Raw genomic sequence first — 15,880 nt, 5'->3', positions numbered from 1 at the left:
ACTTTTTTTTTTTTTAATGGGGCAGCCAGTATGGGGATCTAAACCCTCGACCTTGGTGTTGCAACACCATGCTCTAACCAACTGAGGTAACCAGCCAGCCCTAGCAACCATGTGTTAAACACATAGTAGGTGTTCAATGTCAGCTCAAGAATAGTGTGTGGGGTTCTGCTCTGAGCACTTACACAGATTAGCATAGGGAATGGCAAACTATAGCCGACAGGCCAAATCCCATGTTTGCCCTTGAACTAAGCAAAAAAAAAAAAAAAAAAGAAGAAGAATGTTTTGTGACTCTTGCAAATGATACGTGTCAAATTTCAGTGTTCATCACAATAAAGTTTTATTGGCACACAGCCACACCCGTTCATGTCCATGTTGTTTACAGCTGCTTGTGCGGTACAACGGCAGGGTCGCACAGTAACAACACAGATACCCAAAACCAGCAAAGCCTAAAATATTTCCTCTCTGGCCCTTTACAGAAACAATTTCCTGACCCCTGGATTAGCACATTTTATAGGTATGATTATCCCATTTTGAGGCACAGAAAGATTAATTTACTTGCTCAAGGTGACACAGTAGGAAGTTGCAGAGCCGGGATTTCAGCCCAGGCAGTCTGGCTCCAGGGCCCGTGCACTTTGTCACCCATCATCTTGCATACAATCCGTGTCTGTACCTTTTATGGGTGAGGCTGATGTCATTGTGCACGGGAAGAGGGGGAAACACAACACCCTGGCTCTACGCAGAAGGAAGTCCTTCATGCATGGGTGGGAGAGGTCTGCATTTAGAGACTAATCCCCGCACAGGGATGGCTGCTTGTGGAGGCAAGAGTCTTGGTGAAAGAGAGGAGCTGTGGGGATCCCTCCTGGACCCAGAGACACTTGGTCCAACCCAAATCCAGCCCTGTGGCTGGAATAGCCATCTCTGCCCCATGTGCTATTTCCGCTAAACTTCATGAGACAGGGCACCACCAGGAGGCACACCAGCCAGCAGGGAGGAGGTCATCGTGACCCCAGGCTGGATGGAGCTCCCCTAGGGAGTGGGCTCAGAAGTCAGGGCTGATGCAAGCAAGCATCGGGTTACAGAGGACATGAGCTGGCTTCTGTCCACACTGGGCTTGGGTGGCTGCAGCCAGTGCTGACAGGAAATTTGCAGGAGATGCCTACCTGGGCACTGACCTGAGAGGAGCTTCCTCCTCCTCCCCCATGGCAGGAAGGAGGGGGGCTGTGCCTTCAGATTCACAGAATTGAACAGCCTTAGCATGATGTCAGAGTCAGGAACACCTCGAGAGAGGCTTGTCAAAGGAGAGGCCACGAGCATCTGGAGCCAACGCAGCTCAATTCTCCCCCAGTATCCAGGAAGGCACACCCTGTGGCTCCAGCCATCGCCATCCTGCCTGGCTCTTGCAGCTCTCATCACTACCCTCTCCTTCTCCACTCACCCTTCCAGGCAGGCACAAGTGTCACCACCTCTGTAAAGTCTTCCCTGACCCTTTTCTCTTGCCCCAAGAAGTTGGAGCTTCCACCATTATAGAACTTTCACCCCTTGATATACTTTTTACCCTCTTGTCTGTCTCTCTCTTAGACTGTGAGCTCTGGGAGGGCAGGAATTGTGTCTTATCTTTTCGGCCCCAGATTGGGACAGGACTGAGTAGATTGTTGGCATTTAGAAAAAGTTTGTGGAGCTAATAAAAACAATAACAGCAATAATAATGGCTAATATTTATTGAGCACTTATTGTTTGCCAGGGATTATGCTAAGCACTTCACATACATCAGCTCATGTAATTCTTGCAGCTCAGCTACTCTTGCAAATAAAGAAACTGAGGCACAGAGAGTTCTCTTCATGCCACACCACTAGTAACTGGTGGGCCCAGGCCAGCAGCCAGAGCCTGTGCACTTAATCCCTGCAAACTGTCTTTCAGATGGGAGCTTTCCCCAGAGGCAAAGACTGTCTGCCCCCGAGGCAGTCTTCTCTGGTTCTCTCTGGCGTCAGGTCCAGCCTGCTCAGACAAAGGGCCTTCTTGTCCCAGGACAGAGGTGAGGGTGGGGGAGAACAACTTCATTCCCAGACCCTTTTGATAAGCAACTGCCGTGGCCAGGTGTCACTCCAAGGGACAATGACTCCATTCGTAGGGCACAGAAACGTTTGTTCTAAATGTGCCCCTGGTCTTCTCAAAGTCTCTGAGCTACCTCCTCACTACAATTCTGACTTCCCCTTCCAGGCCATTTAGTCCAAGACTCAAGTGCTCCACTTCCCACAGGACATCTCCTGATGAATCAGAGGCACCTCAAGCTAAATACCTCCCTGTTGAACTTGTACCCCAAGGGGAGATATTGGATAAAGACTCCAGCCTCTCTTGGGGTTGAAACCTCAGGACAGACGTCTGAGCCAGACAGAGACATGTGGGAGTCTGAAGGTGGTGCAAGTCAAGGGATGAAAACTAGCCAAAAGAGGAGGAGAGAGTCATGGATGGAGACCCTGGGACCCTGACGTTTTAAGAACCAGCCAGAACACGAGAAGAAGCCACACAAGGCTCCCCTCCTCTTCATGAACCTCCCTGCCTCCCAGCTCTCCTTCTTCTTGTCCTACTCTAGGCTATGCCAGGAGGATGTCCCAAAGGGCAGACTGGATCACGGCATTCCCTGCTTAGACGCCTCTGCAGGGTCCTCATCACCTCCGCCACATTTCACAAGTTGCAGGACTCACCTTACAGTGATAATTTGAATTGGCGCACAGACTTAACTGCTATGTCACACGCTGCACTCTCTTTCTCCACTCATCCTCCGCTCATTCACTCACCCTTCAAGACTAGGTACAAATGTCATCATCTCTGTAAAGGCTTCCCAGCAAGTTGGAGCATTAAGCATTATTGACTGATAGAATAAGAAAACCATTCCATTTTTCAATGTGCAAAAAACAATGTTCCTGTTTGGTGTTCCTGGGTCTTTAACACTCTCTGACAGGGTAGATCTCTCCTCTCTAACAAAGTGAACTGTCTCAGGGCTCGCAGCTCTCTAACTCTGATTTAACAGCATCATTTCTTCACTGCATGTGTTTTCTCAGTTATTTTCTGCTTATTGTAAGCAATACTGGTGTCTCCTTTAGTCATTTGCTGAACACTGTTTATTCATTCAGCAAATTTTGTTGGGGGGGAGATTGTTTTTGGTGGCCAGCCAGTGTGGGGATCCAAGCCCTTGACCTCAGTGTTATCAACACGGCGCTCTAACCAGCTGAGCTAACCAGCCAGCCCTTCACTCTGTGAATGTTTATTGAGTGTTGTATTAGTTTCCTATGGATGCAGTAACAAATTACCACTAATGTAGTGGTGTAAAATGACAGAAATCTACTCTTACAGTTCAGGAGGCCAGAACGCTGAAATGAGTCTTACAGGGCTAAAATCAAGGTGTCTCCCTCCAGAAGCTCTGGGGGAGAATCCATTTCCTTGCCTTTTCCAACTTCTAGGACTGCATTCTTTGGCTCCTGGCCCCTTCCTCCACCTTCAAAGCCAGCAGAGTAGCATCTTGCTTCGGTCCTTACATTGACTTCTTCTGATGCCTTCTTTTTTAACAAGGACACTTGTGATTACATGTAAGTCCCACCCAGATAAGCCAGGATATTCTCTGCATCTGAAGATCTTTAACTTAATCACATCCTCAAAGTCTCTTTTTGTGCCATAGAAGGTAACATCCACAGGTTCCAGAGATTAGGATGTGGATATCTGGGGTGTGGGGCCAGGGTGGGGGGCATTATTCAGCCTCCTGTGAGCACTTACTATGTGCCAAGCACTATTGCAGAAGTTGGGACACATCTGTGAGTCAAGCAGACAGAACTCCTTGCCCTTGGAAAACTCACATGCTGCAGACAATCACAAAAACAACCAATATAAGAAATAAGTCAATTGCACAGCAGTAGGCAATAAGAGCTACAGAAAAAAAGAAACAAGGGAACTGGGAGGGCAGGGACAGGTAGAGGGGTTGGTCGCAATATTATTTGGTCAGGGGAGACCTGGAGAGGTTGTGCAGATGTATCTGGAAGAAGAATTTCTGGGTAGAGGGAAAAGCCAGTGGTGACAAAAACATTTCCTTTTAAAATAAGTTTATTTCCAGTGGAATATTATTGACCCATTATAAGGAATAAAGTACTGACATACAGATAAACCTCACAAATGTAATCACAATGCAAACTGAAAGAAGCCAGCAGACATGAAAGGTCATATCTAGTATAATCCCATTTTTATGAAATATTCAGAATAGGTTAATCCACAGAGACAGAAAGCAGATCGAGGGAGAGGAAATGGGATTGACTGCTTAATGGGTATGGGGTCTCCTGTGGGGATGATGAAAATGTTTTGGAACTACATAGATGTGGTGGTTGCACAGCATTATGAATGTACTAAATACTGTTGTACTGTGCACTTTAAAATGGTTAATTGTATGTGAATTTTACTGCAATAAAAAAATCTATTAAAAAATTAATTTTTAAAGATAAATAGAGCAAATTGACTTAAAGAAAAATAATAAGAGAAACTGTGAAGAAAAGCAAGATGCACTGATCTTAGAAGTGAGGACGGGGGGAGCTTCTGCCCTGAGGAGGTGGGAAGTAGAGCTGATCACAGGCACTCAGGGCATCTAGAGAACTGACTGGCAACAATCTATGTCTCATCTTTTTGTGTTCGTTTGTTGTTGTTTTGTTTTGTTTTTGGTGGCTGGCAGGCATGGGGATCTGAACCCTAGACCTTGGTGTTACAACACTGTGCTATAACCAACTGAGCTAACTGGCCAGCCCCTGTTTTTGTTCTTAAGTGGCAGTACAAACATGGGTGTTTGCTTTCCTATTTTTCAAGCCACACATACGCGTTTTATGCATATTCTATAATGAATTGTTCTGCACCATTTAAAAACTCTCAATAAGGAAAGAAAATGATAAGTGGGTGGTAACATAGGTGTTGCACGGATGTCAACAGCATCTTAAAAGCAACCTGGCATTTCAGGAAATGCCCCCAAGGCGCAAATATCTCTGGCTCTATCCCCTCCCTTCTCTACTGAAGCAGCCCCGAGAAATGGCTGGCCAGGCATCCCCCAGGGTGAGTCCCTTGGGAACATCCCCAGCCAGGCCCAGCTCTGGCTCACAGAGCCGCCACCACCTCCCAGCAAACTGAGAAACTGTTCCAGATCCTTTCCCGAGACGGGACCAGCCCAGGGTGGAGAAAGGGCCTGGATGAGCAGGATTCCTGAGACATGTGCTCTAATTGCAGGCTGCAGACTGAAGGAGGCTTATTGTGCCCAGCTGGAAGCTGGAAGGAACAGGAGGAGGAGGTGAAACAGAATCGATTGTTAAGATGTTCCTTCGGCTTCCTCCAGGAACACTCCTAGGAATCTTCCCAGCCTCGTCTGCTCATATCTCTGGCCAGAACTGCAGGCGTTTGTTTGACAAACTCTGTTGTCTGACAGCTCTGTTAACTGAGTGTACAAATATGTACTCAGGAATCTGACAGTTGCCTTTTGTCCTTTTATTATTTATTTTTCTTTTTTTTACTTCAAATTTTGTCTTTAGGTTCATTTTTGTCTTTTGTTTCTTGTTTTGTTTTGGCAGCTGTCTGGTACAGGGATTAAAACCACTGACCTTGGAGTTTTCATGTCTTTTGTTTTTTTAAATAACATTATTAAAAATACATTTTAATTTGTATTCATACAAAAGCAGCAAATAGTGTGTTAGGAATCTTGCCTGCAAATGACAGAAACCTAACTCACATTAGATTGAGAAAAACTAACCACATTTAGGCTCCACAGATCTCTAGCTTCAGGTATGGCTGGATCCAGGGACTCAAAAGATAAGATCAGAACTCTCCCCTCCCCCCATCTGTGCTTCCTTCATGTCAGCTGCATTCTCAGACACACTTGCCCCACAGTGTCAAGATGAACGCTAGATGCCCCAGACACATGTTCTACCTCTCAGCACTCCCAAAAGAAAGCTTTTCTTTTAAAATTATTTCAAAGAAAAACTTATCACATAGGCTAGCACTGGACACACTTGGATCATGTTCCTTTTCTAGAACCAATCACTGCAGCCAAAGGGATGAAACACCATGATTGGCCAGGCCAAATCATATGTTTATTTCTGAGTTAGAAGAGCAGCCCTTTCCTCAAGAGCCACATTGAGGGCTGGACGGTTAGCTCTCTTTGTTAGAGCACCATGTTGATAAAACCAAGGTCAAGGGTTCAGATCCCTGTACTGGCTGGCCACCAAGAAAAAAAAGCCAAAAAGAAAAAAGCCACATTCAAAGACTGGGGTAATGTAGCCAGCCTAGCAGTGACCACCAAGCCATCCCAGGAAGCACCCCGGGTTCTCCCAAGCAGGGGTGGTGGGGGGCCTCAGGCCTTGGCCACACCTCCATGACATGTGCAACCAGCCCAGCAATGACCACCAAGCCATAGCAAGAAGGGCCCCAGATTCCCAAGCCAGGATGGTGGGGGGCAAGGGCTTTTCCACACCCCCCTGACATCTGCACCCAGCCCAGCAATGACCAAGCCACCACTGGAAGCTTCCCAGTCTCCACTATGGGAATGGGGGGGTGCCACAGGCCTCAATCCCACCCCTCCTCCTCCCACCTTCTTCCATCCCATTTTCTTCCCCTCTCCCCCTCCTTCAGAACTGCTCTGCAACAACATCCTAGAATGTAAAAAATAATACTAAAAAAAATTTCATTTTCTAAAAAAAAAAAAAAAAGAGCAGGGTAAGAAGTGATTGCCCAAAAGCCACTAGGGTTCAGCACAAATGATAGATACGTGCTACACACTGCAGAAAATTGGAAAATTTCAGAAAAGCACAAAGAAGGAAATAAAGACCAGCCATTATTCCAGCATCACAGGTTTCCATGATATCACCTGGGCTATTTTTTCATACACATACATGGGCACCTGAGAAATCACCAAACTGGACGTCTGGTGAGCCCCCATGTTAATGCAGATCTGGGGAGTGGGGTAGATTATGGAAACTGCTGGGCTTACAGAACACCTTGGGAGCTGAGGGTATGTGTCGGTCACTTCCTCCCCTGCAGCAGAGATGTTGGGGAAGAGAGGAGGATTTGGGGGATTACTAGCTGACTCTCCAGATGGGAAATTGGGTTTGGCTTTCTGGGCTATGGCTTGAGGTCTCAAGAAGAATGTTCCAGGCTTTTGTGAGTGATGGATGTTGCTCCTGAAATAAGGGGAGGCTATGGTTGCCCTGAGCCAGGCAGCTTATTCCAGAGGCCTTTCATGAGTCAGAAAGGTGGAAAAGAAAAAGACCTGGATCAGGGCTTGGCATGGGGCGTGAGTCAAGGGTCAGCCTACGGCCAGAGGAGGGCCCAGTCAGGATCAGGGGTCAGTCTGTGGTCAGGATCAAGGGTCAACCCAGGTTAGGGCCAGGCCCAGACAGTGGCCAGGTCTCTGGTCCTCATGGTCCTGCCAGGCTTTGGGAGGAAGCTGCTTCCTTGCCTGCAGGCCTTTCTCAAGGTGGCCTAGAACTTGTGGACCTTCTAGGTGCCACTTCTTTTTCTCCTCCTTTGAAGCTCCTGGCATCTGACATTCTTTCATTCTTGCCCCATCACCCGCTATCATCCAGGGCCCTGGTTTACATCCCCTGAAGGCTTCAGCCCCTGCTGTCCTGTTTTCTTCTTGTATTCCTGCTTTCTCAGCTATGGTAGACACCCCATCTCACACTGGCTTTGGGAAAGCGGGAGCGGTAAAACTGTGATTGGTTAAATGAAATGTGCAGGTGCGTCTAGCTCTGAGCATGGTTGGACCTAGATGTTCAGTCAGCCATCAGGGCCCATCCATCCCCCTCCCCCATTTCCCTGCTCTCTGTGCCTTTATTCTCAGACCACTTCTGTCCACAGGGTGAGAAGGTGGCTCTGATCACCCACCCACCCCCAAGCCTACACATATTGCTTTTACATCTCATTCATGTGCCAAAAGACAAAACGACAACAAATTTAGCTTGAAGATCTCAATTGACTTTGTTTGTGATAATAGAATCTGGAAACACTTCATTCTATAAAACAGAGTTAATGTCATGGTGAGCTGAGCAAAAGAGGTCAGATTTACAGAGAAGAGCTAAAGAAAGCAGCTGCAAAGAACAGAAAGTGTATTCATTACTTTTCTTTTCTTTCCTTTTTTTTTTTTGGAAGAACACTTATTTTACGATCTTAAAAAAATTAAAACAACAAAAAAGATGGGCGGAGGGAGTCTAGACCACTTAGAATCAACAATCTACAAAAATGGAGACAATGACGTGACCTCAAAAAGGAAATGACTAAAACAAAATTTCTTTGATATGACAAAAGTCTTTATGTCTGTAATAATATACTAATGCACAAAATGTCAAAAATACAAAGTCTTGATTTTTCCCCTTAGATTTGTAATCCACTATCAAACTTCTGTTTAATGTGTTTATTTTTATAAGCCTCCTCTGTTTAGCAGCACCTGCTCCGCAAGTACATGCATGTTGCTGTTTTACCATGAGAATTGTAGTTCTCATCTCAAACTAGTGACTTGTCTTTTTACCCATACTTATATATATTTCATTTCCATTATAAGACACTTAATACCTTTCTGGTGACACATTTTAATCAACATATTACATAAAAAAGAATCTTGATTTTTTTTTTTCTTTTTTTGGCATCTGGCCAGTATGGGGAACCAAACCCTTGACCTTGGTGTTACAAGGCTGTGCTATAACCAACCTAGCTAACCAGCCAGCCTTAAATCTTGATTTTTAAATGAATCTTTTTAGTACTATGGCACCATGGGTTTAATTTAACAATTGAAGCATAATATGGTAACTATATTGTACTGTTTAAACTAATTCACAGCTGTAGAAAATTGTTTGATTTTTAAAAATATAACCCAGGTGAGACTGCATAGTTATGAACAGTGAAATACTGGTAAACAGTGAATGCATAAATGAGATGATTTTTTATCAGTGGCCATTCATTATTTTGCTTTTAGGAACTCGGAAGAAATTGTCTTCCTTGAGTTTCAAATGTTCTGGTAAATCTAGTCATTCCTTAGTTTCCTCAATATCACCTTGAATTCCTGAAAAAAGGGTTTCTAAGGAATCTAAGTTCTTTTCTGGTCTGAGGTAGCCAGCAATGGCCACATTGAGGATCTCCCCATAAAAATCCTCTTTGAAGACATGCAGGAGGTGAGTTTGCATGGACGTTTTCCTATTCTTGCGGTATGGGTTCCACCCCGTGCTCACCACCGTCCTATGGACATCTCCACTTGCAACACCAGCTCAACCATAATAAATGCCAGTGGACACATCAGCTGGAAGATTATCTACTGCTTGCTCAGGAAAGGTAGCTGTGGGGATGCCCAGCTGCTTGGAGCTGCAGCCAAAGTCCCGTACCACTCGGCCGTGCAGAAGTACAGCAGGTGCCTTGTGACACCGTCTGCTTGGGGCAGGGACCAGCGGGAGGACACAGGCTGGATCCCTCACTCTGCTGTGACCACACTTCCTAGGTGGAACCCCACACCCCAGTTACTTTCCAACGTTACTTTTCCTTGTAAGTCAGGACAGGGAGACAGGACAATAGAAAAATAACTGATCGATTAACATCAGGTTGTTTTGGGCTGTCTTTTCTGTGTAAAGATGAAAGGCCCAGGGAACTTCATTCTCATGCAGATTGAAGATTAAAAACTGACCTGCTGGGGAAGTTAACTGTTATCTCTCCTGATTTCTTGGAAGGTCAGATAACGATGTAGTTTAGGTTTGCTGAAGTGGAACTTCAGCCTGGGTAACTGTATTTTAATTTTTAGTCTGGTCTGCTGGGGCCCAATGTAAGAGCTTAGTCCAAAACAGTGGCCTCTTATGATTTTTATTCAACAGTATCAAAGAAAAGGAGATCTTCCTTCCCCCGGCAAACATGTATTAAATTCACCACGTGATTCTGATTGGTTCTGCTTGGGTCACAGGCCCAGCTCTGCCCCAACCACAGAGGACAGAGGATGGAGCTCTGATTGGTCATGTCTTTGTCATATGTCCATCCCTGGTGAGGGTGAGTTCCACCCAGGTCAGGTAGATTCCCAAGAACAAGCAAACGTTCTCATCTTGAGCCAATTGTACTTGAACTTTGAATGACCCACTCAATCAGGAGGCCTCAAGATTCTTGGAGTTCCTGGAGTCCAGTAAATTTCATCTTCATCCCTCCTTAGCCCCCCACTCCCAAGGCTACACCTTTGACATGAAATACCTCCCACCCCTCCACCTTTCCTACGCTCCTCCTTCCTCGACCCCTGTTCTTGATCCAGTGGGAATCTCCAGAGGATACATCAGCTGGAAGATTATCCACTACTTGTCCAGGAAAGTTAGCTGTGGGGACTCCCCTACCACTCTCTAGACCCCCCAACTCATCAGCCTTTTTCCTTATCTTCTTTCTCTCCCAGACATCACGTTCAAACATTTCAACTCCCCTCTCCCCTCTCCCTTTTCCACCCTCACAACCCTGGATCAGTCTAAATGGGAACTTCTCTCTTCCTGCTAATGGGCTCACCTGCCACGCTGGGCGTGATCATGTAACTGTGCCAATTGACCAGTTGCACATTTATGGTAATGGCAGTTACACAGCAGAATGTTTTTCAAGCTTTGATGTACGCATGCATCACCTAAGGATCAGACTTAAAATGTGGTCTGATGTGTTGAGTCTGGAAGGAGGTGTGCGGTTCTAACCAGCTCCCAGGTGAAACCAAAGCTGCTGGTGTTCAGAGCACGCCTCGAGCAGCCAGGGTTTGGTATTCCTCTATCTGAGTGTTCCTCAAATGTCCTTCCAGGTAAGAACCACCTGGGGCTCTTGTTAAATATAAAGATTATCAGGTCTCTTCCATGGAATTTTGGATTTGGTAGATAGGGGTTAGGGAGGCCAAGAGGCTCCTTAACTTGAACAAATTCCAAATGATTTTTTTTTTTCTTTTTCCAAAACCATAAGGAACTGACCAAGTGATTCTTATCTCCTGGGATGATTGGGAAATATTGTTATCTCATGTCATCTGGTTTACACATCTCATTTTGGCTTTCAGGCCTTCTCTGTCCTCCACAAGCCCCATTATTCTCATTCCCCAACTCTCAGCAGATGAGCTGGCCTCTAGCTCCCAGAGAAAATTCAGGCAGGTTGGCGTGAACAAACTCTTCTGCCTATAAACTTTAGTTATATCTCGTCTTTGCTCTCGTCCCTCCAACCTTGGAGAAAGAGGTACCTCGACCTCTGTAGCCTGTCGCAGCCCCCATCCTCAGCCTCCCTGTCCGCTTGCACCTTCCCCTTCTATGCCCTGCGTTCAACCTCTCCCACTCTCGTGGCCCCTTCTCTGCCTATGAAAGCGCTTCATGTGCTAACATCTCTCTCTACTCATGCCCTGTTGTCCGCCTCCCTTCACCACCAAGCTTTTTTTTTTTTTTTTTTTTGTCACGTCTACCTGTATCCTGCAATGCTATCATTTAAAAAGTGATGTTTCTATGTCAGTAGATTAATTTCTAAAACTTTTTTTTTCTCTTTGGCAGCTGGCCGGTACAGGGATCCTAATATTTTAAAAACTTTTTTAAAAAGCCTTTTTGTTTTGAAATCATTTTAGATTTAAAGACAAATTGCAAAAATGGTATGGTGAGTTCTGATATATCCTTTACCCAGTTTCCCCTAATGTTAACATCTTATGAAACTATGGGACAGTTGCCAAAACTAAGAAATTAATGTTGGTACAATACTATGAATCGAACTACAGTCTTCATTCAATTTCAGCAGTTTTTCAACTAATGCCCAAAAGTGTATGTTTTAAATTATATAATCAATGCCTACATTCATCATTCTTTTAGAAATTGGAAAGTACAAGTAAAAAAAGAGAAAAAAAATCATGGTCACCAAAACCACCATCCAAACATGACTACAGCTGGCGTTTTGTCATCTCTCCTGTGATGCTGTTGTCATGTAAATATGTTTTTTCCTACAAAAAATATGCTCACCCTGCCCCACAGACTGCTTTTCCTGTTAAATACCGTAAATGGCCTTCCATGTTAGCAATTACAGCTCCAGATCAATTTTATTTCATTAAAATTTTTATTTTAACTTTTCGATAGGTAATAGGTTCACATGGTTCAACATTCATAAGATTAAAAAAGGGAGTCTAGCAAAAATCTCCCTTTGTCTCCATTTCCGGATTACCTAGTCCCTTTATCTCCCAAACTGTTGCATAGATTAAAAAAATGTTAAAGGCTGGAAGCAAATTCTGGGATGAATAAGCCACTACTTCACTCAGCCAGTCCTTTATGACTGGACATGTAGGTTTCTTCCACTGGTTTACATTATAAAAGACGGTGATTTACTCCCTTTGCAGAGTTGTCCAATTATTTTCTTAGGATTAATTCCTAGCAGAATGGCCCAGTCGAAGAGTTTATTTACATGTTGGTTTGGGGGATTTTTTTCCCAATTGCTTTCTACAAAGATTATATACCACGTCCCTATAACTGGGCCCAGCCAGGCTATCAGACTGTACCAAGCAGGTGAGCCACAGTACCGCTGTTTTAATCTGCACTTCTTTTGTAACCAGAGAGGTCGGGGTGTGTTTATTTCATGTCTATGTGCAGACAAATTTCTTGAAGATGACCTCAGGTGGCTGTCTGCACCTGTTCACTCCTCGTTGACTCAGCTCCTTACAGTCTGTGACCAACCCCGTCCCTCCCCTGCCATCTTATTTTCCAAGGTGGCTGTACCATTTTTACGTTTCCACAAGCCGCATATGAGAGTTCCGGCTACTCCACGTCTTCACCAGCACTTGGTCCTGTCAATCTTTACCATCGCAGCCACCCTAGTAGGTGTGAAGTGGTATCTCATTGCGGTTTTAATGTGCATTTCCCTAATGATGAAGATGTTGAGTATCTTTTTCTTGTGTTTACTTGCTATTTATGTATCTTCTTTGGTTAGAATTTCTTTTTTTTTTTAAGTTTATAATTTTTTTTTTTTACATTCTATGATGCTGTCGTGGAGCAGTTGGGAGAGGAGGAGAGGGGAAAGGGGAAGGAAATAGGGTGGGAGAAGGAGGAAGGAGGAGGGGTGAGATTGATGCCTGTGGCACCCCCCTCATTCCTGCAGGAGAGACTAGGGGGGCTTCCAGCAGTGGCTTAGTCATTGCTGGGCTGGGTGCAGATGGCAGGGGGGTGTGGCTGAAGCCCTTGTCCCCCACCAACCTGGCTCAGGAGCCCAGGGGATTTCTCGTGGCAGTTCAGAGGTCTTTGCTGGGATGGTTGCACGTGTTGGGGGGGCATGGCTGAGGCCCTCACCCTCTACCCTCCCTGACATGGTAGCCCAGGGGACTTCTGGTCCTTCTGGGTTTCATAGGTGTTCTTTGGTGATGAGAGACCTTTACTAGTTAATGGCAAACTTTGTCTCTGGTCTGTGGGTACTTTGTTTTTTCTTTCAGTTCTGTGTTGGATTATTTGCTGTTCTCACCACTTAAACTCCGCAGTGGAACTGATTTGTTGTTCTTTGCTTACTTCTAAAATGGAGAACTTCCTGTGGGGACCAGCACTTCAGCTCTGTGGTTGAACTAAATTGCTGATTTGCTGTTGATTCCCTGGAGAAGACTTTTTGTGCAGCTCAGGTTTTAATGGTTGACTTTGTATGAACTTCCGGGTCTCATGAGATCCAGTGCTTCTGGGTTGTGTAGAAACTCTTGTCTGGACCTGAGTCTTTTCAGCAAACTTCTCCCCCTGCAGTTCCTGACCAGTCTCCACCAAGTGGTCCTGTGCTGACTGAGGGGCAGATCAGCTGTCCTTGCTGTGCCTCATTGTTCCCCAGTGGCCTATCTCCCCCACCACCCATGCTCCAAACACTTCCCATGGGTGGGCTATGCACCAGTCCCTTGTGATGACTCATCGGCCTCTGAGTGGCTCCTTTTCTTCAGCTGTTGTGGCTCCTCACTCCTGCGTGGGTCCACAGGAACCATATTAGTGGTCTTGCTGGCCTTAGGGCCACCAAGGCCCTCTTCTCCCCTGCCGCCTCCAAGCAACTTCATAGGAAGGGCACAGCTGCGGTTTTTGCCAGCTCCTCTCCGTGCACTCACCAGGGCCAGCCTTGAAGTGGCCAGGGCTCGAAACAGTCAGAGCAGTCCTTTCTTTCTCTCATCGTGGCTTCTCCCGCCTTCATGAACTCCATAGGTCTCTCCTCCTCTTCTCCTGATCTCTAGAGGCCCCAGCTTGGCTGTTGTTGCTTTTTAATTGTTGTAAATTGGTTGATTTGTGGGAGAGAGGGAGGCTGGGGACCGGCTATTCTGCCATCTTGACCAGAAGCTATCTAAAATTTCTAATTTAAAAAAAATGAGGGTAACATAGTCCCATGGCTTTCAAAAATTCAGAAGTACAAAAGGAAGGAGTAAATCTCCTTCCTATCTCTGATAACTCTGTGAGGGTGACAGCTGAGGAAACTGAGGCACAGACAACTTTCTTCAGGTTAAATAGCTACAAAGTAGAGCTGGGATTTAAACCAAGGCAATCTGGCTCTAAAGGCACATACTTATCTATTTTTACATAAATGATAGTATACCATTCTATCCTGCTACTGACTTTTTAGGCTTCAAATATCTTAAACATTGTTCCACAGCTGTACTTTTTGATCTACCTTATTTGTTTTGATGACTCCATATATTCCACTGAAATGATGTGCCATAAATTCTTTGGCAAGTGCCCTACTGATGGACATTTAAGTTATTTCCATCCCTTTGCTACAACAAATAATGCTGTAGTGAACTTCCTCATACAAGCCTCTCTGTATGCATGTATAACCGTATCTGTCCAATAGGTTTCTAGAAGGGGAATTACTGGGCCAGAGTATGTGTCCTTACTATTTTGAATGCCTATTTCCCCACATCCTCTCCAACGTAGTGTTAAATTTTTCCATTCTTGCCAATTTGGTAGGTTTTTAAAAAAGTGACCCAAAGGAGTGGAAAACTTATTCCCACACAAAAACTGGCACATGGATATTTACAGCAGCTTTATTCATAATTGCCAAAGCTTGGAAGCAACCAAGATGCCCTTCAGCAGGTGAATGGATAAATAAAGTATGGTACATCCAAACAATAGAATATTATTCAGCAAAAAAATGAGCTACCAACTGATGAAAAGACACAGAGAAAACTTAAATAAATGCATATTACTAAGTGAAAGAAGCCAGTCTGAAACCTATACACTATATAATGCCAACTATTTGACATTTTGAAAAAAGCAAAACTATGGAGACAGTAAAAAGATCAGTGGCTGCCGCTGTTAGTGGAGAGGGAGGGTTGGACAGGTAGAGCACAGAGGATTTTTAGGACAGTAAAAATACTCTGTATGACACTCAAATGGTGTATACATGTCATATGCATTTGTCTAAACCCATAGAATGTACAACACCAAGAGTGAACCCTGATGCAAACTCTGGACTTTGGGTGACAATGACGTATCAATGTATGTTCATCAACTGTAACAAATGTGAGAGGCTGTTGATAATAGGAGGCTGTGCATGTGTGGGTCATACCTTCCTCTCAATTTTGCTATGAACCTAAAACTGCTCCTTTTTTAAAAAAGTCTTTTCTTTTCCAGCAAATTTAACTTCTCCTTAAGAGGTCTGGTGGTGGCACATCCAGCCCCTGGTGTTGCTCTTACCTTGCTGATTTCTCTTCCTCCCCTTCTTGTTTGCTGGCCTCCCTTCCTCTGTTTTACCTCTCCAAATGACAATTCTCTGTGGTTCTCCCCTTAGTCCTCTTCTCTCTCTACTTTACAATTCTGAGCTATCTGGTCCTTGTCCACAGCTGCCATTATCCCCCCCTTTATTTACAGTTTTCATTCCGCATCTTTACAGAACTCTCGGGGAGCTCCAGATC

At 44.9% G+C, this 15,880-nt stretch overlaps 1 pseudogene; it reads right to left on the bottom strand.

Annotated features, from left to right (window-relative positions):
• Positions 1–8,954: 8,954 nt before the first annotated feature.
• Positions 8,955–10,552, bottom strand: LOC134381032 (riboflavin kinase-like; annotated as a pseudogene).
• Between the last annotated feature and the right edge of the window lie 5,328 nt (positions 10,553–15,880).

The sequence above is a fragment of the Cynocephalus volans genome, chromosome 6 (genome assembly GCF_027409185.1).
Source record: "Cynocephalus volans isolate mCynVol1 chromosome 6, mCynVol1.pri, whole genome shotgun sequence".
In the NCBI taxonomy this organism is placed as follows: domain Eukaryota; kingdom Metazoa; phylum Chordata; class Mammalia; order Dermoptera; family Cynocephalidae; genus Cynocephalus; species Cynocephalus volans.
This window is presented reverse-complemented; position numbering and strand designations above follow the sequence as displayed.